The sequence below is a fragment of the Emys orbicularis genome, chromosome 4 (assembly GCF_028017835.1).
Source record: "Emys orbicularis isolate rEmyOrb1 chromosome 4, rEmyOrb1.hap1, whole genome shotgun sequence".
Classification (NCBI taxonomy): domain Eukaryota; kingdom Metazoa; phylum Chordata; order Testudines; family Emydidae; genus Emys; species Emys orbicularis.
The window spans coordinates 125,397,888-125,420,960 of NC_088686.1; positions in this window are offsets into that span (position 1 = coordinate 125,397,888).

Here is a 23,073-nt window from a genome sequence, read left to right on the forward strand (position 1 = left end):
TGAGAGCATCCGCAGAGCCAGGGGTTATCCTCAGTAACCACTGCAGTCTGGGAGGGGTGGCCCGATGTGGAGCCCCTCCCCTGCCATCACTGCTCAGACCTCCCCATGGTCCGTGTCACCCCTGACACAGTGAATGTCTGACCATCCTCCACCTGGGGCCCAATCCACCCACCTGGTATCTGAACCCTTCCCAGCCAGGAATGAAACTCCCCCCTAGCACCTTGGGGCAAGGAAGGATCCTCCCATGTGGCAGGTGGGGTCTGAGAGACAGAGGAAGGTCTGTGCTCCTGGTCACACACTCCTGGGGGTAGATCTGGGAACTGGACTGGGTCCCAGGCTAGTCCCTTTCCCCCAGGGGCACCTTCGCTTTCTGCCCTTTATTCTCCCCTCCTGCTAGGGGGGTCTCTGAATGTGAAATGAACCAGGAGGGTGATGGGGTCCTGGCACAATGCCGGGGTGGGGACTCCCCTTGGCTTGGACCCAGGGTCAGAGACATCTTTGTCATCTTGCTCGCCTTCTTTTATTCCTAGGAAGGGAGTCCCCTGCTGAGGGGTCTCTAGAGCTCCAGCTGGGCAGTGCCTAGGAGAACCTGTAAGTCATCCTGGTTCCTGCCTGCATGCACCACCCTACCTGCCCTGCCCTCCGGTTCCTCGCTATTGACTCTGGCTTGACCCTTGGCTCCGGTCTCTGGTTATGACTTCGGCATGACCCTTCTTGGCTCCAGATTTGGCTACCCACCCTGGTTCTATATTCTCCTTGCTCTTCTCTAGCCCTGCTCCAGGCCCCCCACCGACCCGCTCCAGCATTGCCTTCTCCTCCTGATCTTCCCCAACCCCTCGGACTTTGACTACCCGGCTTTGACCCTCGGCCTGTATCTGGACTTTGGCTTGGCATGGACTTGGCTGATCTTTGGTCTCTGACTACCTGGCTACGACCTCTGGAATGGACTTAGGCTCTGGCTCTGCTTCTGCTTCATCAATGAACTCTGATCTTGGTTTTGACCCTGGTGTGTCCCTGGTCCTTGATTCTGATTTTAGCCTAGGCACCATCCTGCACCTCACTGCGACCTGCGCTCCAACCACTAGGCCTAATTATCAGATGCAGCACGTGACATTAGGTGGTGCAACGTTTTGCAGAAAAGCAGGCTCTCCGCAAGTGAGTGGCCCATATGCAACAGGGGACCCATCACACCAGGTGTGAACCATGGCCTCACTATATGGGCCTGGCCTGATGATGCCCCTACTAGAATTGTGCAATGGCAATGACTGAAAATGTTGGGGTTCCTTTAACCAGCCTCCGCCCCTGGACCTACTCCACCCTTCTTGACTCGAACACCCGGCATTCCTGATAAATACCCGGATTACATGGATACCTTTGAAAGAAATGGGGACTCGTTGCCTCTGCACCGGGACTATAACTGCCCTATTGACCTACAACCTTGGTTGAAAGTTGCCTTCACCAGTATTTACACATTGTTGGAACCAGAATTAGTGGCTCTCCCTGCGTACAGTCCTGAAAACCGGTCCTAAGAGTTTATGAGCAAATAAGCGTTTCCCACGGGTGCCCAGGCCCTTTTTGGGAAGAAGAAATGTAGGACTCTACTACACCTCTCTTTAGACAATCAGCCCCTGAAAAAAGTGATCGTTTGGAACCATTACCCCCTGCTGTGAATCCCACAATTGTTGGCTCGCAGGAAATCTGCAAAGTTGTTCATCAAACTTCATCTGCGAGGATTTTTAATCTAACACTCATTTGGGCAGGGGACAAATGAAAAACAGATTTCAAAGCACACTATAGACATTTTAACTGTCTGATATGCCATTTGAGCTAACTAACGGTCCCCTGACCTTGCAACACTTCATCAGTGATGTATTTGGGGACATTGTGGATCCACACAGTGTCATCTATTCAGGTGACAGACTTCTCTTTTTGGAGAACCCAGAGCAGCACGCGCACCACATCCGAACCTGGAGAGGTTTCGGCAGCATGGTCTCAACACAGAATTGGAAAAGCGTACCTCCAGCCAACTCTCCTCAGAGTTTTTGGGGTACGTCCTCTCCCCAGAAGGTGTTACGATTGATCCAAATAGAGTGGAAGCCATTCATAGATGGGACGAAGTTTGAAGTCCTCAAGAAGACAGCACTTCCTAGACTTCACCTGCTTTACTGCTGCTTCGGCCCAGGGTTCTCAGAGCCAATAACCCCCATAAGAGCTCTCCTCCACATAACAGCCACATTCGTTTGGTCACCCAAGTTCCAACAAGCCCGTAAACAGCTCAGAATTGCCTTCACCACTGCACCTATTCGGAGGCTCAGCATTTATCATGGAAGTAGACACATCTACTATGACCACCAGGGCCTGCTTCATTTGGTGGTGCCAGATGTGGGCTGCAATTCAGATTTAGCTTGACTGACATGACTTCTGCGCTTTCACCAAGGCACCACGCACCAAACTTCTTGGCATCTCAGGCCTCTGGAGACCCTGCCCTGGCCATGGGCAGCCATTGCAAGGAATTTTACCGAATCAAATGGCCACATGATGGAACTGACTCTCATAGATCACCTGACCACAGTGGTGCTCTTCATCCCCTTGTGAACGTGTACCGTCGATTGAGAGGACAGATCAGTTCCGAATTTGCAAAGGCCAATGAAACCTTTATTTTGCTAAATGTAGCTTTCCCACTGATTTCATGCCATGCTACGAACGGTCTCTCCGAACTTCCCAGCTATCGACCTGGGTCACATTCAATAAGAACGAAGGGAGCCCCTTCAGGACACTAGGAAGGAGTTCAGATAGTGTACGGACTGCTGATGACAAGAGGGAAGCCATTTGCTGAAGGGAGGTACAAAGTCCCTGGCACTGACCAAATCCCTAAGCCCCGTCTGTTGCAGCAGTTCATGACCCATCCCCCTTGGCTGACCTTCTGATCCCATCTTCCTTCCCGGCTCTTGGTAGCAAACTCTGGGTCTCTTCCCTCACTCTGGCACAATCCATGCCCAGAGTGTCCGAGCCCCTCACTGACAATCGGACTCTCCTCCCTTCTCCTCCTTGTGGGGGAGGACTAGTACCCCCATTGTACAGACAGAGAATGAAGGTGATGAAGTGACCTCTCCAAGGTCACACCTAGCAATGTGGGGGAGAGCTGGGAACTGGACTGGGTTCTACAGGAGTGACCCTCCCCACAGGGGCAGCTTCACTTTTTGCCCTTTGTCCTCTCCTCCCCTCTTGGCCTGTCTTCGAAGGGGTCTCTCAATGGGAAATAAGCAGGGGCTTCCTCCCCGCTCTGTCTTCCAGACTCTGGGATCTGTCCATGTCGCCTACAGCAATGCAGCCTGCAGCTGGCCCAGTTTGGGGAGCCATAACCTCATCCTGTGAAATCGAGAAGTGCTGGCTATCAATGATGCATAGATGGAAAACCACACACCCCACCCGGAGGTAGAACCCTTTCTCAGGTTGTCCTGAGGGGCCACGATTCCTCCAGGAGCTGGGGAAGGGCACAGTGATCAGTTTGTCAAAGGTAGGGGAGGATCGTGGAAGGAGAAGGGCTAAGAGAGGAGGAGTGTGAGCTAGGCTCTGTATTTGGGCTTGGGAGGGATCAAGAGAAGGGACAGGAGCTGTTAGAGGGCAATGGTGAGGTACAAGGGGTGTCGGAGATGGGGGCAAGGCCTGAAAAGTTCAGCTACATTAGATCAATTGTGCCAGAGAATCACCAGTTGAGGTGACTGAAAGCTCTGAACTGGGGCTGGCCAAAATCATCCTCCTCAGATGGGGACATCCCAAAAGTCTGCAGAAGCTCAGGCTCTGAGGTGAATGTTGTGGCCCAAACCTCTCTCTGCTCTGTACCTCACAGGATTCCCACTGGCTGTTCCAATCCAGGATGAAAACTATACCACCGAAGTCTCACAGCACCTGTGCAGTGAAGTGCCACTTAAACCCGCTGTGATGCACAGACCTTGCCCTGGATGTCTGCACAGGGCTGAATTTCACCCATTCAGAGTGTAAGGAAATAATTGGCTGAAGGTCTTTTTCTGTTCGGATGTGGTTCTAGTGGGAAAGAACCATGGGGATTTTTAACCTGTATTGCTCCCAGGACTGGTGCTTCAATGATGCAGAGAAGTCCTGATGCATTGGATTTTTTCGGATTTTTTTCCCGCTTTTAATCTACTCTCTTCCTCTCTTTTAACAGGTATTCTAAGGGCACCCTGTGCTTCATGTGGGCATTCTTGGGTGTGCAGATTGCATCAGACCTGCACCGGAATAAATAATAGTGGATGAAATATGCAGACACTAAAGTTCTGCAGCCAAATTCTCAGAAACTTTCCTCTTCAATGTAGAATCAGGATTTTGTTTTTAATTTATTTTTTTAAGGTGCTAAGCACATGCTACCCTGTAATAAGAGGAAACAGAAGCAAAAACTGAAAGAATGTTACTTAAACCAATGAACAGATGCAGAGAGTGGAAACACGACAAAGCAAACAAATGAATACTGTGAGTAAATAACCTGAAAGCAAATGGGGAAGAAAACCTCATCTGGATAATTGTGGCTCTTGGGACAAAAATCAGGTTCCTGGTACATAGCCTGGCTGAGATCATACCCTTTCCCTGGATCCCAGACCTGGGATTCAGATGTCATTCTCTGTGTGGTATCCTTATTTTATTCCTAGGAAAAGGATCCCCAACGGAGGTGTAAGGATCTTCGACTCTAATGTCTGCAAGAAGCTTCAGCCACCTTCACAGGTAGAAGTCACTTTCTTTCCTACAATGCCACCAGTGCCCTTTCTGCTCTCCAGGTCTGCTCCCTCCAGCAGGACAGAGACACCCCTTAACTTCCCGAGTCCTGATTTCCTGCCATTCAAGGGGCTAGGGGCTTCCATTGCCCCCACCCCCACCATCAGATACTTTTCCTATGGGAGTCTCCCTAGAGCAGGGAAGAAATCTGTTCTTCCCTTAGAACTAGTCTGCTCAGTAAATCCACCCACACTGGCCTCATCTTGGCTGCTTTGTTTATCCGAGATTAGTGGGATCTTTGGAAAACCCTTAGCGTGCGGGGGAGTGAGGTGGAGCAGGAGATACAGGAGCTCCAGCAGATTCCCCTGAAGAACACCACCCTGTCTTTCTCTGGTCAGGTTCAGATTTGCCGTCCATTAGGAGGTAAAGACCAGATGGGAGCTGCTGGATTGACCTTGATATGCCATGTCCTTGTGTGGATGAAGGACCTACATCTCAGGGATGGCCAGCAGCAGATGTAAGACATGTGTCCAGGAATAGTCTGAACAACCTACATTGATAGGTAAGTAAAGTCATGGCCACATGTAGACACCACAGGAACTGGGGGGGATTGAATCAGGGTCCTTCAGCACAAGCTCTGCTCACTCAGTGTCAACCAATGCAGCTCCACCCACTAGACCACACCCCCTTCCAGAGTCACAGAACCCAGGAGCCCTGATTCTCAGACCTGTGCCTCACATCACAAGGCCAAACCTCCTCCCATTATGTGCGCTGTAGAAGGGACTGTCTGCAGAGACCCCTCTACATTCCCCTGGCAGAGACTGCAGCCACGGGTGACCAGTGAATGAGCAGAGATCTCCGCTGTGGGAACCCGAGGGGTTGCGCATCTGGGATTTCACAGAGAAGGCATCTGGCAGCTACTGACAGAGTGTTCCTGTGAGGAGATTTTCCATCTCTAACAAAAGGTTTCTGTTCCCCCAGATCTCAGCCGCTCAGCAGAATGCGGGAGAGCGGAGTGCTGATGGGCTAGAGGGGTCACAGGAGTCACCGTGCGGCTGTGCAGCAGGTGCAGTGTCTGCAGTCACCATGGACCAAACCCTGCGCTCCAGACAACCCAGGCTAAGGCTCCCTGGATTGCGAAGGGGACTTTAGCTTGGGGAATCGGTTGCTGGTGCTTGTGTCCACAACTGGGATGTTTTCATGAGGCTACTCAATGGTCCATGAAGCGCCATGCAAGCATGGGGAGAATGGACATTAAAGAGCGAGGCTGGGACCTCCACAGAGCTGCTGCAGTCGAGCATCCACAGCCAGAAGAGAGATGATTGGAAATGCGCTTAGATGGCTGGCAACAGCAGCAGCAGCTGTCTCATAAAGCTCTGCTCATGCTCTAGACAGAGGCAGGACAAAGAGCCACACAGTGAGAGCATGGTTTCAATTAGCAATATGCGTTTTTTCAGTGGATTATGCTGCCCTGACAGTCTATTTCCTAAAATGTGTACATCCAGCCTCCCTGGCTGACCTCAATGGGAGTTAGGTACTCTGTGCCCACAGGACAGGGCTAGCCTTACTATGAGGCGAACAGAGGTGGCCGCCTCAGGAGCCAGACTGTGCGGGGGCGCCACTAGGATCCAGAGTGTAGAAAATTGTGTCTGCTGCTGGTACATATGTATTCTCTCTGCTCTAGATGCACAGAGATGGTGGAGTGCTGTGCTGGAGGAAGGAGGGCACAAGAGACATCACAGGCAGGCAGGAGAAAAGGTGAGAGGGAATAACAGAAAGCAGCAGGAGCTGCAGGGAGAGAGAGGAGGGGGAGCCTCTTATGTACCTCTCTAGCATCCCCCAGGTGCCGGGACTGATTAACACCAGCTTCTCAGGGAGCTTCCTGTTTCCTGCTGCTTCCCTGAACCCACTTGAGGAGAACAGGCAATGAACTGAAATAGTAGGAGCCAGTTAGGCCCTTAAAACGCTGATATCTTCCCTCACTCAGGCCCTGCTACCAGCCTGCTTCTTTGTCCCCTTCAATTGAGTGTTGAGAGCCACTATAGCTGGCACAGAACAGCAGTCATGAGTGAAAGAAGAAAACGCCCCTCTGGGGCAGCATTTAGAAAAAGAAAGAAAGCAAAGGAAGCTTTTCTATCTAAGGAGGAAGGAGCTCTCCTGAGATACATAGACACAAATGTTCATGGTGAGCCTTCCAGCCCCAGTGAGGATGTGAGTGGTGAGGAGATGCCTGATCTTCCAGTTAGTCAGAGTGCAGGTGACCTGGCACCTACTGCAGCATCATATCTCCATCTCAAATGGATGTAACCATGCACATTCCTGAAGAAAAGTGTAGATCAGAGAAGAGTGTGGTGGAGGCACAAGAAACAGCTGCTGCTGAGTTTAGTTCCTTAAATCTAGATGATCCAGGACTGTGGACCCACTTGAGCAGTAGCCTTGTAGCCTTCCTTGTACTGCATAGGCCATAGCAAGTAAAAAACTTCATGTTCCTCAAAGACAATGAAAATAGAAGTTTCCATCCAATACATTACTGGTGTGAAATCCCCAAAGGTGACAAAGTGGAGAGGTCATGGCTTATGTACTCAGAAACCTAGAATGCTGCATACTGTTTTTGTTGCAAACCCTTCCAGTCTAATGTTCCAGCCACATTGGGTTCTACAGGATCAAAGGACTGGAAAAATCTGGCTAGAAATCTGGCATGCCATGAGAAGGCAACAATTCACAAGAGAGCATTCCATAGGTGGAAAGAACTTGAGATGAGACAAAGGCCTGGTCTACACTATGAGTTTAATTCGAATTTAGCAGCGTTAAATCGAATTAACCCTGCACCCGTCCACACAACAAAGCCATTTCTTTCTAAATAAAGGGCTCTTAAAATCGATTTCTGTACTCCTCCCCGATGAGCGGAGTAGCGCCGAAATCGATATTGTCATTTCAAATTAGGGTTAGTGTAGCCGCAATTCGATGGTATTGGCCTCCGGGAGCTATCCCACAGTGCACCATTGTGAGCGCTCTGGACAGCAATCTGAACTCGGATGCACTGGCCAGGTAGACAGGAAAAGCCCCGCAAACATTTGAATTTCATTTCCTGTTTGCCCAGCACAGGAGAGCACAGGTGACCACAGAGAGCTCATCAGCACAGGTAACCATGCAGGCCGATAATCGAAAAAGAGCACCAGCATGGACCGTACGGGAGGTACTGGATCTGATCACTATATGGGGAGAGGATTCAGTGCTAGCAGAACTTCGTTCGAAAAGACGAAATGCCAAAACTTTTGAAAAAATCTCCAAGGGCATGATGGAGAGAGGCCACAATAGGGACTCAGAGCAGTGCCGCGTGAAAGTCAAGGAGCTCAGACAAGCCTATCAGAAAATAAAGGAGGCAAACGGTCGCTCCGGGTCAGAGCCGCAGACATGCCGCTTCTATGCTGAGCTGCATGCAATTCTGGGGGGGCCGCCACCACTACCCCACCTTTGACCGTGGATTCCGAGGCGGGGGTAATCTCATCAGCCACACCTGAGGATTCTGCGGACGGGGAGGAGGAGGAGGAGGACGAGCTTGCGGAGAGCACACAGCACTCCGTTCTCCCCAACAGCCAGGATCTTTTTCTCAGCCTGACTGAAGTACCCTCCCAAGCCAGTACCCAAGACCATGACCCCATGGAAGGGACCTCAGGTGAGTTTACCTTTTAAAATATAAAACATGGTTTAAAAGCAAGCGTTTTTTAATGATTAATTTGCCCTGAGGACATGGGATGCATTCGCGGCCAGTACAGCTACTGGAAAAGTCTGTTAACGTGTCTGGGGATGGAGCGGAAATCCTCCCGGGACATCTCCATGAAGCTCTCCTGGAGGTACTCCAAAAGCCTTTGCAGAAGGTTTCTGGGCAGTGCAGCCTTATTCCGTCCTCCATGGTAGGACACTTGACCACGCCATGCTAGTAGCAAGTAATCTGGTATCATTGCATGACAAAGCCTGGCAGCGTAAGGTCCCGGTGTTTGCTGGCATTCAAGCAACATCCGTTCTTTATCTCACTGTGTAATCCTCAGGAGAGTGATATCGCTCATGGTAACCTGGTTGAAATATGGGAATTTAATTAAGGGGACAGAGGTGGCCCTTCCTACTGGGCTGTTTGCCTGTGGCTGAAAAGAAATCCTTCCCTGTAGTAAGCCAAGCGGGCGGGGGGGGATTGGCGCTGAGCTTTTCACGTGTGGCTAGCAGGGATCTTCCCTGATACCAGCCACGTGGTGGGGGAGGGATAAAGAGAATTGGATGGGGGGGGGGGTTAGTTTGTTTTCTTCTGCTGAAGGTTAACAGGAAAACCGCAGCACTCAACGAGCTTTGCTTGGTATGTGGGAAAGGAGGGCGCAGAAGCCGAAAGACAATGGCTTACCATGGCCACATGCAAGCCGAATTCTGTTGCCCGGACCTGCGTCTGTGAACTCTAGCAGCAAAGCCACAGGCACTCAATATTAAGAGGCAAAATGCGACCTTGCACAGAAATCACATGTGCTATGTAATGTGAATAGTATACACCGTGAAAGAGTATAAGCATTGTTCTATAAAATGTATCTTTTTAAAAAATTATCTCCTTTTTTCCCTCCCTCCAGCAGCTGCAAATTTTTCAAGCCTCCCTCCTCCGTCCCGAAGGCTATCTCAGATAAGGCGTCGGAAAAAGAGGACGCGAGACAAGATGTTCGCGGAAATCATGGAATCCACCTGCAATGAAAGAGCTCATCTGAATGAGTGGAAGGACACGGTTTCAAAGTATAGGAAAGATGCCAGTGAACGTGAGGACAGGAGGGACCAACGTGAGGACATGAGGGACCAACGTGAGGAGAGGAGAGACGCTCGAGATGAGAGGTGGCGGCAGGAAGATCAGAGGAGGCAGGATGCAACCCTGGGACTGCTGCGTGAGCAAACAGACATGCTCCAGCGTCTGGTGGAGCTTCAGGAACGGCAGCAGGATCACAGACTGCCGCTGCAGTCCCTGTATAACCACCCTCCCCCCTCACCATGTTCCATAGCCTCCTCACCCAGACGTGTAAGAACACGGGGCGGGGGGGGAGGCTCCGTGCACCCTCCCATTCCACCCCAGTGGACAGCCCAAGCAAAAGGCTGTCATTATTTTAACCTTTTTTTAAGTGGCCTTTTCCTTCCCTCCGATCCTCCTCCCAAACCCCACCCGGGCTACCTTCTCAGTTCTCTCCCTCTTTTTATACTCAATTAATAAAGAATACATGATTTTTAAATGATAGTGACTTTATTTCCTTTGAAAGCAAGCTGTGATCGAAGGGGAGGGTGGGTTGCCTACAGAGAATGAGTCAATAAAGGGGGCGGGTTTTCATCAAGGAGAAACAAACAGAACTTTCACACGGTAGCCTGGCCAGTCATGAAACTGGTTTTCAAAGCTTCTCTGATGCGCCGCGCTTCCTGGTGTGCTCTTCTAATCGCCCTGGTGTCTGGCAGCGCGTAATCAGCAGCCAGGCGATTTGCCTCAGCCTCCCACCCCACCATAAAGGTCTCCCCCTTACTCTCACAGAGATTGTGGAGCACACAGCAAGCAGAAATAACAATGGGGATATTGGTTTGGCTGAGGTCTGAGCGAGTCAGTAACGATCGCCAGCGACGTTTAAAATGGCCAAATGCACATTCCACCACCATTCTGCACTTGCTCAGCCTGTAGTTGAACAGCTCCTGACTCCTGTCCAGGCTGCCTGTGTATGGCTTCATGAGCCATGGCATTAAGGTTGTAGGCTGGGTCCCCAAGGATAACTATAGGCATTTCAACATCCCCAACGGTTATTTTCTGGTCCAGGAAGTAAGTCCCTTGCTGCAGCCGTTTAAACAGAGTAGTGTTCCTGAAGACGCGAGCGTCATGAACCCTTCCCGGCCAGCCCACGATGTTGGTGAAACGTCCCCTGTGATCCACCAGTGCTTGCAGCACCATTGAAAAGTAACCCTTGCGGTTTATGTACTGGGTACCCTGGTGCTCCAGTGCCAAGATAGGGATATGGGTTCCATCTATCACCCCACCACAGTTAGGGAATCCCATTGCAGCAAAGCCATCCACTATGGCCTGCACATTTCCCAGAGTCACTACCTTTGATAGCAGCAGCTCAGTTATTGCTTTGGCTACTTGCATGACAGCAGCCCCCACAGTAGATTTGCCCACTCCAAATTGATTCCTGACTGCCCGGTAGCTGTCTGGTGTTGCAAGCTTCCACAGGGCTATCGCCACTCGCTTCTCAACTGTGAGGGCTGCTCTCATCCTGGTATTCTGGCGCTTCAGGGCAGGGGAAAGCAAGTTACAAAGTTCCATGAAAGTGCCCTTACGCATGCGAAAGTTTCGCAGACACTGGGAATCGTCCCACACCTGCAACACCATGCGGTCCCACCAGTCTGTGCTTGTTTCCCGGGCCCAGAATCGGCGTTCCACGGATAGAACCTGCCCCATCAACAACATGATCTCCAAAGGGCCGGGACCCGCGGTTTGAGAGAAGTCTGTGTCCATGTCCATGTACTCATCACTCTCGTCACCGCGCTGCCATCGCCGCCTCCTCCTTGCCTCGTTTTTCTGGTCCTGGTTCAGCATAAACTGCACAATAATGCGCGAGGTGTTTACAATGTTCATGACTGCTGTCTTGAGCTGAGCGGGCTCCATGCTTGCCATGGTATGGCGTCTGCTGTGTTCACCCAGGAAAAAAGGCGCGAAACGGTTGTCTGCCGTTGCTTTCATGGAGGGAGGGGTGAGGCTTTACCCAGAACAACCTGCGACAATGTTTTTTGCCCCATCAGGCACTGGGAACTCAGACTGCAGGAACTATGGGATAACTACTCACAGTGGAAAGCTCTGGAAATCGACGCTAGCCCCGGTACATGGACGCACACTGCCGAATTAATGTGCTTAGTGTGGCCGCATACATTCGACTTTATACAATCTGTTTCCAAAATTCGAATTCTGTAAATTCGGATTAATCCCGTAGTGTAGATATACCCTAAGGTTAAGGGCCACCATAGATGATCAGCATCAAGAGAAGATTGCATCAGAGTCTCTTCACTGGCAAAATGTTCTGAAAAGGTTCATTGCCATTGTGAGAATGCTTGCTACCCAAAACCTAGCACTGTGTGGCATTTCAGATCAGCTGCATGTGCCAAACAATGGAAACTTCCTTAAAATTGTGGAGCTGATGGTGGAGTTTGATGCTGTACTCCAGGAGCATCTAAGAAGAGTCACCACCCAAGAGATGGACATACCCCACGACCTTGGGAAAACAATTCAAAATGAGATCATACAGTTACTGGCAACAAAAGTCAAACAGAAGATTGTGGCAGATCTGAAGTCAGCAAGACATTACTCTGTTATTCTGGACTGCACACCTGACATCAGCCATACGGAACAAATGACTTTAATGGTGCATTTTGTAACAACAACAACAGAACCTAGTGAAAATGTCCCTGCAATGGTGACCGTCAGAGAGCATTTTCTAGAATGTATTGACAGGTTTCAGAGTAGCAGCCGTGTTAGTCTGTATCCGCAAAAAGAACAGGAGTACTTGTGGCACCTTAGAGACTAACAAATTTGAGCATAAGCTTTCGTGGCCTACAGCCCACTTCATCGGATGCATAGAATGGAACACACAGAAAGACGATATTTATACATACAGAGACCATGAAAAGGTGGAAGTAGCCATACCAACTGTAAGAGGCCAATCAATTGAGATGAGCTATCAGCAGCAACACAAAAAAAAGTTGAAGTGATAATCGAGATGACCCATAGAAGGTGTGAGGATACTTAACATGCGGAAATAGATTCAATTAGCGTAATGATCCAACCATTCCCAGTCTCTGTTCAAACCTAAGTTAATTGTATCTAATTTGCATATTAATTCAAGTTCAGCGGTCTCTTTGGAGTCTGTTTTTGAAGATTTTTTGTTGCAAAATTGCCACCTTCAAGTCTGTCACTGAGTGGTTAGAGAGGTTGAAGTGTTCTCCCACTGGTTTTTGAATGTTATGATTCCTGATGTCAGATTTGTGTCCATTTATTCTTTTGCGTAGAGACTGTTTGGTTTGGCCAATATATATGGCAGAGGGGCATTGCTGGCACATGATGGCATATATCACGTTGATAGATGTGCAGGTGAATGAGCCCCTGATGGCATGGCTGATGTGATTAGGTCCTATGATGGTGTCACTTGAATAGATATGTGGACAGAGTTGGCATCGGGCTTTGCTGCAAGGATAGGTTCCTGGGTTAGTGTTTATGTTGTATGGTGTGCAGTTGCTGGTGAGTATTTGCTTCAGATTGGGGGGCTGTCTGTAAGCGAGGACTGGGCTGTCTCCCAAGATCTGTGAAAGTGAGGGATCATCTTTCAGGATAGGTTGTAGATCTTTGATGATGTGCTGGAGAGGTTTTAGTTGGGGGCTGAAGGTGACGGCTAGTGGTGTTCTGTTATTTTCTTTGTTGGGCCTGTCCTGTAGTAGATGACTTCTGGGTACTCTTCTGGCTCTGTCAATCTGTTTTTTTCACTTCAGCAGGTGGGTATTGTAGTTTTAAGAATGCTTGATAGAGGTTTTGTAGGTGTTTGTCTCTGTCTGAGGGATTGGAGCAAATGTGGTTGTATCTTAGAGCTTGGCTGTAGACAATGGATCGTGTGGTGTGTCCTGAATGGAAGCTGGAGGGATGTAGGTAAGTGTAGCGGTCAGTAGGTTTCCAGTATAGGGTGGTGTTTATGTGACCATTGCTTATTAGCACAGTAGTGTCTAGGAAATGGACCACTTGTGTGGATTCGTCTAGGCTGAGGTTGATGGTGGGATGGAAATTGTTGAAATCATGGTGGAATTCCTTGAGGGCTTCTGTTCCAGGGTCCAGATGATGAAGGTGTCATCAATGTAGCGCAAGTAGAGTAGGCGTTAGGGGACGAGAGCTAAGGAAGCGTTGTTCTAAGTCAGCCATAAAAATGTTGGCATACTGTGGGGCCATGAGGGTACCCATAGCAGTGCCGCTGACTTGAAGGTATATAATGTCTCCAAATGTGAAATAGTTGTGGGTGAGGACAAAGTCACAAAGTTCAGCCACCAGGTTTGCCGTGATATTATCGGGGATAAGATTCCTGATGGCTTGTAGTCCATCTTTGTGTGGAATGTTGGTGTAGAGGGCTTCTACATCCATAGTGGCCAGGATGGTGTTTTCTGGAAGATCACCAATGGATTGTAGTTTCCTCAGGAAGTGAGTGGTGTCTCGAAGATATCTGGGAGTGCTGGTAGCGTAGGGCCTGAGGAGAGAGTCCACATAGCCAGACAATCCTGCTGTTAGGGTGCCAATGCTTGAGATGATGGGGCATCCAGGATTTCCAGGTTTATGGATCTTGGGTAGCAAATAGAATGCACCTGGTCAGGGTTCTAGGCATGTGTCTGTACAGATCTGTTCCTGTGCTTTTTCAGGGCGTTTCTTGAGCAGATGGTGTAGTTTCTTTTGGTAATCATCAGTGGGATCAGAGGATAATGGCCTGTAGAATGTGGAGTTAGAATGTGCCAGCAATGCCCCTCTGCCATATACATTAGCCAAACCGGACAGTCTCTATGCAAAAGAATAAATGGACACAAATCTGACATCAGGAATTATAACATTCAAAAACCAGTGGGAGAACACTTCAACCTCTCTAACCACTCAGTGACAGACTTGAAGGTGGCAATTTTGCAACAAAAAAACTTCAAAAACAGACTCCAAAGAGAGACTGCTGAACTTGAATTAATATGCAAATTAGATACAATTAACTTAGGTTTGAACAGAAACTGGGAATGGTTGGATCATTACACTAATTGAATCTATTTCCCCATGTTAAGTATCGTCACACCTTCTATGAGTCATCTCGATTATCACTTCAAAGTTTTGTTTTTTTTTCTCCTGCTGCTGATAGCTCATCTCAATTGATTGGCCTCTTACAGTTGGTATGGCTACTTCCACCTTTTCATGGTCTCTGTATGTATAAATATCTTGTGTGTTCCATTCTATGCATCCGATGAAGTGGGCTGTAGGCCACGAAAGCTTATGCTCAAATAAATTTGTTAGTCTCTAAGGTGCCACAAGTACTCCTATTCATATTTTGTACAAGTTAAACAAATTGTAACAGCCAGCTACAAAATACTCCATTCTGGTAGCATTAATACAGAATATATAAATCTACAAGCAATACAGCCATACACAGCTAAGAAAGGGTGTCCACTTAAAAACAGAGTTCCCACTGCCAAATAGCTGGAAGTCCCTTCACAGTCACTGCTAAATGAAACAACATTGTGCAGAACCAAGAGCAGCCCTGCTGTACCGTTAGGAAGGCCTGCAGGAGAATCAGCAAATCAATCTATGATTCTCCTCTTATACGTAGTAGTTACCAAGTGTGATCAATGAAAGGGGGGGGGGGGGGGTAGCTCCCTTTTCTGGACACCCAGCCGGCCAGTAGCTATAAAATCCCTCTGAGTAGCTGTTCTCTAATTGCTCTACCTGTAAAGGGTTAAAAGTCTCACTGCTATGCATAGGTGAAAGGAAGTGAGTGGACACCTGGCCAAAAGAGCCGTAGGGAAGGCTAGAACTGTTTAAAATGGAGAAAAGACTCCTTTTGTCAGTGAGCGAATGGGGGAGTGAGGGACTAGTGTGGTAACAGCAACAGCGTGGCCGTGGGGCTCGGCTGGTGGCTGGGGCCAGTCGCCTGAGCATGAACCCAGCCGACCCCATGAGGTGGACCCAGGTCACCAGCCCAACCCACCATGCGGCTGCTGCTGCTGCCCTGTTAGTGCGCGAGCTCCAACAGATCACGCTGGGGAGAGCCCCCAGCTGCAGGGTAGACGCCCGAGTGCCTGGCAGGGCACAGCAGGCAGCTGGAAAGCGGAGCCCGGGGGCAGTGTGGTGGGGAGAGAAGGGAGGTCAGCCAGTGACCTGCCTCAGCTGCGACGCTCCCACTGGGCTGCTCTGGGCCCTGCATGGCACCTGGATCCCCAAGTAACCACGACAGCAAAAGCCTCATCGCCTCGGCCCGAAGTCTGCACTGATCAGAAGCAGGCCTCACCCAGAGTGTATCCTGCCCCCCCCACACACACACACCTCTCTGAGAGATCTACGGCTCATTACTTCAGCTAGGGATGGACTGACACGCCCTGAACAGCTCCGGCTGATTCAACATGCCGCACAGGTCACCCCAGTACCTGCTCTCTGCTCCAGCTCCCCTCTCACAGAGTCCAGGGCTAGGGCTCCAGCTGCTGTTCAAACCTTCTCCACCAGGGAGATCGTCCCTGACCTCTCCTGACAGCTGCATTCCAGCAGCTCACCTGGACAGGGAGGCTTTTCAATACAGGAAGCAGAGCTCTCCCTGCTAAATTCGACCTAAACTCATAGTGTAGACCAGGCCTAAGAACAGGTGGGGTAAACACCTGTCAGGGATGGTTTAGGTTTACTGAGTCCTGCCTCAGCGCAGGGGACTGGACTTGATAACCTCTCAAGGTCCCTTCCAGCCATACGTTTCTCTGATTCTGTCATGGCCCTGCCCTGCCTCCCAGGGGTACAGTGAGGATAAATACAATAAAGATGGTGCCGCACTTTGAGATCTCTGCCTGAAAAGTGATAGCGATGCATTATACCAATAAAAAAGCCCAGATAGGGCATAAGCACAGACAATTTTGGTGTCACTCTTCTATGGAAACCCTAACTTGTACGGAAACCGAGACAAGAAAGGTACTGCAGAGCCAAGGTTGGCCAGCAAAGGACCGCCACCCCCCTCTCCCTTTCATCTGTTAAGGCAAACCCAGGCCCCCTCTGCTGATCTGGCACTGCTCCCTCTCCAGGGCTTTAACCAATAGCCTCATCACACTATTTACAATGCTCTTACTCTGCTTGTCATGCTGGGTCTATTCCTGGCACCCTGCTGGCTGCAGGTGTCTCTTTGACAGGAGGCTCCCAGCACAGCCACCTGGATGGCTTTATTGCTTTCACAGCTGGAATCCCCCTTGGAGTGTGTTGCCTGATTTTAGGAGGTTAATATTATTAATTTGGATAGTATGGCTTATAGACTCACCAGTTAATCTGATCAGAAGATAATAAAAGGTTCTTGTCCCAGAATCAGGCTACACAGAGTTTGCAAGGACCCTTGGGATGTATGACAGGACACTCACACAGACACATGTAACCTTAACGACTTTTATTGAGATAAATAGAATAGTAATCAAATAGTAAAATAATCAGAGTTACAAAGGCAATAATATTGTTCTAGAGATACATGTGATATTATATACTAGAGAGCTTTTGAGTAATATACTCACCCCCTTCCTTGATAACCTGGTTGTAAGACACAAAGGACCAACCTCACCTCTGGCATGCCAAGGGAGTTCAGGGCCAGGTTCCTCAATTCTTGAGTGGGAAGTGCAGAGCTTAGGAGAAGTTGAAGAGCTATCGAAGCTAACTTAGTTTTACTTCACTGACTTAAAATTTACAATTAAGAACTAACAGACTAATAGACTAACAACCAAAGAAGCCTGGAAACTTGAAGCTTAGAAACCCAGAAGCTTCCTTGGCATGGTGGGTCACCCAGAGCTTGAGTACCTGAGCCCTCCTATGTCCAACCTTAGTTTCCTCACTCATAATCTGTTGGGGTACACTTACTCCATAGGCTGGAATGTTTGTACGTATTGATGACATACATACATATTAATGACATTGGCTCATTGTCACATTTGTTATTTCTGTCCTACCCGGTTATTTCGGTTCTTTCCCTGTGGTTTACCTGTTAAGTTTAAAAGGGTATGAACTTAAGAAGCCCCCTATGGCAACCAGGGCCGGCTCTGGCTTTTTTGCCGCCACAGGCAAAAAAGCCTCCCACCGCCCCCGGCGGGGAGCACGGCAGGGGAGGGCGGCGAGCCCGGCCGGGGACCTGCTCTCCCTGGCCGGCCGGAGCACCAGGGGGGAGGCGGCGAGCCCGCCGCGGCTCTGCTCTCCCCGGCCGGCTGGAGCGCCGCCCCCCTCCAGGTGCCGCCCCAAGCACATGCTTGGTTGGCTGGTGCCTGGAGCTGGCCCTGATGGCAACCTGCTTCCACATATCCTTTATCTATCTATGTTAAAGGTTGCAGCCATATATGGACCTTATGCTTTAGCTCATCACCACCTATCTAGGTGAAAGATTCCCAGACATATGTATGCTAACTTTGCCTTAGCTCAACATACAGGATGTGGCCTGTAGGTCCCTTGTGTTACAGCCAAAATACTTTAATATAAACCTATAAATATATTATAATAAAACAAATAATCAAACCCATAAGAAAATAAGAAATTCATAAGAAAAGATATATAGGCAAGCAAACAGGCTAGCCCTATAGGCTACAAGTGGGACCCACCTCCACCCCTCTTTTTCCAGCCCCAAAACTTCCCTCTCCCTGCCTGATACCAGAATTCCCCTTCTTGTTCCTGTCTGCACACCTGCTCCACAATCAACATGTTTTATTTTAATTTTAGCCACTTTTAAACATTTTGGATTGATTTCATTACAAAAGCAAAGGACACAGACAGTCATTTTGAACCAAAACGCCAAATCATTTTGATTTTTTCAGAATGTATTTTAGGTTTTTGTTGTCTCTCCCCCCCCCCCCCCCGACTGACACCATTTGCCAAAACCAACACTAATTCCCAAAATGTTTTGGGGGTCGCCGAATCGGCATTTTGCACTGAAAAAAGTTTCAGGCACAAAATGTCATCCTGTTCTAAATCGCACTTGAGAATCAGCCTGAGCCCACTGGGGAAGAGGGTGTTCTGATCAGTGACGGAGGGACTGATGCTGGTTTCTGGGTGAACTCCTGCTTCCTCTAAAGCTGTAGGTTGTGCTTCTCCAGTGCAACACAAGGGTGGAGGGCTTGGACCTAATTACCAGAGAAGGGAGTGTCCATCACTAGAGACTGAGAGGAGAGTTCAAGGCTTGGTCCATCCTGGGCCTTTCTGCTGACATTACCCAATGAGGGGGACCATGGAGCTCACCCCCCTGGATAGGTTGACAATAGCATGACCCTCACGGTGGATGGATCTTGCTAATGTATGGCGCAGAGCAACCAGGGATCGGGAATGTAACATTTCAAATGGGGGGGAAGGGGGGTTATTGTAAAGCAACAGACCAAAACAATATACTGCCAAGAGCAAAAACTGAGCCAGATTCCAGCTATCTGCTCTGGTCTCAGTGGACAACATATACAGTGTTTCCCCATAAGGGACCAAATATGCAACAGCGACACTGCTGGGGACCTCTCTGCCTGACTATCCAACCCTATTCTCCAGCCAGGCTTTTTATAGCCACTGGAGAGATCCCATGAGCACTTGCTCTTAAAGTGACAGTCTTTTATACACAGATTGTCTTCTTAACTAAGTAGCAGTTGATACCCACATGATTTCCAAATACCATTGGAGCCTTCTTTTTGAGTCAGCAGACCAGAGTCCTGTTTGAGTCAAACCAGGATCGATATCTAGGAGCAATCAGTAGAGTGATGCTCTTGCTAGCTGGATCAGTAGAGAGTACAGAGAGAGAGAGAGAGAGAGAGAGAGAGAGAGAGAGAGAGAGAGGGAAGGAGGGAGGGAGGGAAATGAATGGATGGGTGCTGAGGGGGGATGGGAGCATACAACTTGATCTTCCCCGTGCTGGGGAAGGGCAGACAGGGATGTGCCCAGATCTGTAAGGCACTCACTCATAGGTCCATAAAACCAGAGATAAGAGTCTAATAACATCTTATTAATTAGGTTCTGGAACTTCTATTTGGCACCAGGCACTAGATCTGAACAGAGGCATCTCAGGAAGGGCTGGTGACATTCTCTATCTGAAACTTTTTTAGGTCAGAAATGGAGATGGAGTGACCCTGAAATGCTTCATGAATTCGTGCTGGTTTTGCTGAGCTGGTTTGGCAAAACAAACAAAACCTCCCAACCCTAAAAATATTCTGAAAAACTCAAGGTGTTTCATTGACATTTTTGAAATGTCAAGTTTTTTTGTTGTTGTTTTTTTGCTTTGAAAGGTCTTTTCTTTTAGAAATTTACTTTTTTTTTTATTTTAAAATTCCCAAAATCAAAATCTAACATTTTGTTTGACCCCAGACAATTTTTTTTTTTAAACTTCTCGATTTGCCAAACATTTTATTTTAGGTTCGACCCAATTATTTCCTCCCTCCCCCCAGTGGTATGGAATTACCAGGGAACTGAAAAATTGGTTATTCACCCAGCTCTAATCCCAGTGGTAGATATTTCATGTGGAAACTGCTCATGGATAATACTTTCCCTAGGTCTGTGGAAAAAAGCATTGTAGGAAAGCTGAAATGTGAAAAGTGTGTTGGATTGGGGAGGGAGGCTGTATCTCACGAACCCCAAGATCAAATGACCTCAAATTTGTGCCACAATCTCTATCCTGGCTCCTGAGCTGGCATGCCAATTTTCAAGTCAATCTGGTGTAGAAGGTGGATTTTAGAAAGGTTTGCAGAGATTGGATGATAAATAGAAACTCTGGTGCGGTCTTGGCTGTGGTGGCCTGTGATGAGTGGGTGGATGGGTACAGGGAGCTGGAACAGATGGAGAGTTTATTCTGTGGGGAAAGTTTCTGTAAATGTAAAATCAACAGGAAAATCCAGGATCGATTCCTCCCTTTTGGACAGTTCATCACTTCTGGATCCCTCTTTGTTGCAGCTGAAAAAAACTCAAAAGGGGCTGAGTGAGTTACAGCATTTTCTCCTCTTGTGTGTTTCAGAGAGATATAAAGCCACTGAGAAGGAGCATGTGTGCACGTGCAAAAGTGCCCTTACCCTGATCCTGAGGTCACTTTGTTATTGGACAGTCCCTGTCCAGGCTGCTCCAGGCTTAAGGGATATTCTGGCAGCTGTGGATTGCTGGATACAGACATGAGCCCCAGCTGATCATTCTTTCTTGGGCCACACCCCCTATGCTAGCAGATGGGGGGCATAGCAGTGGCTATAGGATAATTATTTCTCTATATGGGTGTGATGGTGTCCACTCACCACAGCAGCATCTCCTGCTGGCTGTCATGGGGACTAGCTATGCCAGCTGGTGCACCCTCTCCTGGTGGTGCCTCTCCCATTGTCTTCTCCGCCTGCAGATCTCCCTCAGTCCAAGTACCATTGCATCCTCTTTATGACTCGGCTGTGTCACAATTTGTATTTCCCCCTTCTGGGGTTAGGTATCACTGTCCACCAGTCAAGCCACCATGGCAAATGGGGGTGGGGGGACTCAGGCCAGCCCACTACTCTGGGTCCCAGCACAGGGACCCTGTAGATAGAAGCCTCCTGCTGCATCTCTTTAACTTCATTCAAAGCTGCTTCAATTCCCTGAGCCACTTCCCTGCAGCCCCAGCACCTTCTTCACCCTCTTATCAGGGCTTTCAGTAAGTAAGTCCCAGGAGCCAGCCAGGAGCTCCCTCTTGCTCCCCCAGGCCCTGCCAGCAATGGCTTTGTCCAAGGTACTACCTTTGCTGCAGCCTGCTAGGAACACCGTCCTCACTCCTTGGTCTCCCCATGGCAACTGCCCCTATTCTGCCCTGCAGCTGCTTTTTTACTAGCCCTCTAGGCCCTGATTGGCTGCTCTGTGCCGCTTCTCTTCCATTGGCTGCTTTCTGCACAGCCTCTCTAGGCCGCTTAGAGGACTCACCTCCACTGCTCTTTTCTGGGACGGGATGTGGCAGGCCACAAGGCCTCCACTATCCCCTTTCACTCCTGTGTGGGGGGTGAATACTCATCACAGTATGGAAAAATCTTTGCAGAGCTGGATCTGCAGGGTTTAGAGCTGCTTGTGCTGGTAGAACTTAGGGGCCTTATAGCTTAATTCTGCTCTGCTCAGAATGTTCCCCAGGGAGAGAGCAGTTTGGGGAGAGAAGCAGAGACCCTATCTGTTACAGCCTAATTGGACCCTGGATGTTGCTCCTGCTCTGATAGAAAGGGACCCCCGCTGAGTAAACCTGGGATTCATCTCATGGATACTGTTGGGTGGTGTTACAGGGTGGTGCCTATAGGAGATGTTGTGTGTAGAGGTAGGACCAAAGCCTGAACACACAAACTCCAGCGGACTCTGAGGGAAACGCAATACAGAGCTTTCAGTTACTCCCTCTCTGCACTGGGGGCAGGAACCAATTGGGGGGAGGCCCCTGTATTCTGGAGCTGTGCCTAGGGCTACCTGGCTCTTGTTATAAGTTAGAGCTGCCTCAGGGCTGCTCAAACTTAGCCTTTGTTTTCCATGGAGCCCCTGGGGAGTTTGAGAAGCAGAGAATAGCCAGAATGCAGTGTACTCTGGTCATGCAACCGATTCTACCTCTTATGCCAGGGGCTGAGATCAGGACTGGTGCAGAGTATTTATGCCCATGCTACATCAGCTGGGGATGCCCCCTGTGCAGCTGGTGTCCTGAAGGGACATTCCCACCCCTTTCATGCTACCAGAGGCTTAAGGGGTCTTAAACTCAGACTCATACTTTAAGGCCAGAAAGGACCATCATGATCATCTAGTCTGATCTCCTGCATGTAGCAGGCTACAGAACCTCATCCACTCACTCCTGCAATAGACCCCTAACCTCTGGCTGAGTTACTGAACTCCTCAAATCAGGATTTAAAATCTTCAAGTTACAAAGAATCCACCATTTACACTAGTTTGAACCTGCAAGGGACCCATGCCCCATGCTGCAGAGGAAGGTGACCCCCTCCCCCCATGGTCTCTGCCAATCTAACTCAGGGGAAAATCCTTGGATGAGGATACAAACAGGAGTGACACTGAAGGGGTGTGTCTGAATGCAGGAAAATCCTCTTTTCTAAGCATAACTCTGGCAAAATGAGTAATTAATCCCAGTTGCTCTGGGCATCCTTGAGCTATGATTTATATACTCAGAGAAATATTGGGCTGGAAGGAACCTCGAGAGGCCATCTAGTCCATCTCCCTGCACTGAGGCAGGACCAAGTACACCTAGCCCATCCCTGACAGGCGTTTGGCTGCCCATTTTAATGATATGGTCACCTCTGATGGCTCTGATTCACCGTACAAGCTTTGCAGGGACTGAACCAAGAATACCTCATCTAACATGTCCCATCAAGACTTTCCCCTATGCAGCTAAGTTAGCCACATGCAACACAACCTTCCTCAGCTGCGCACTTCTTCAGCATAGCAAGAAATCAGGTGTAAAAATCTACACCTATGTCATTTTCACAACAGCATAATACTGAACCCTAGGGCATATCATCGTGAACAAGGATCAAACCTACAGCCTCTGAAACTTAAGTTCTACTAGCTGAGCTGGAAGTCCCAACTTTACTAACTAAAGCTGCCGATTGCTAGCTGTGGCC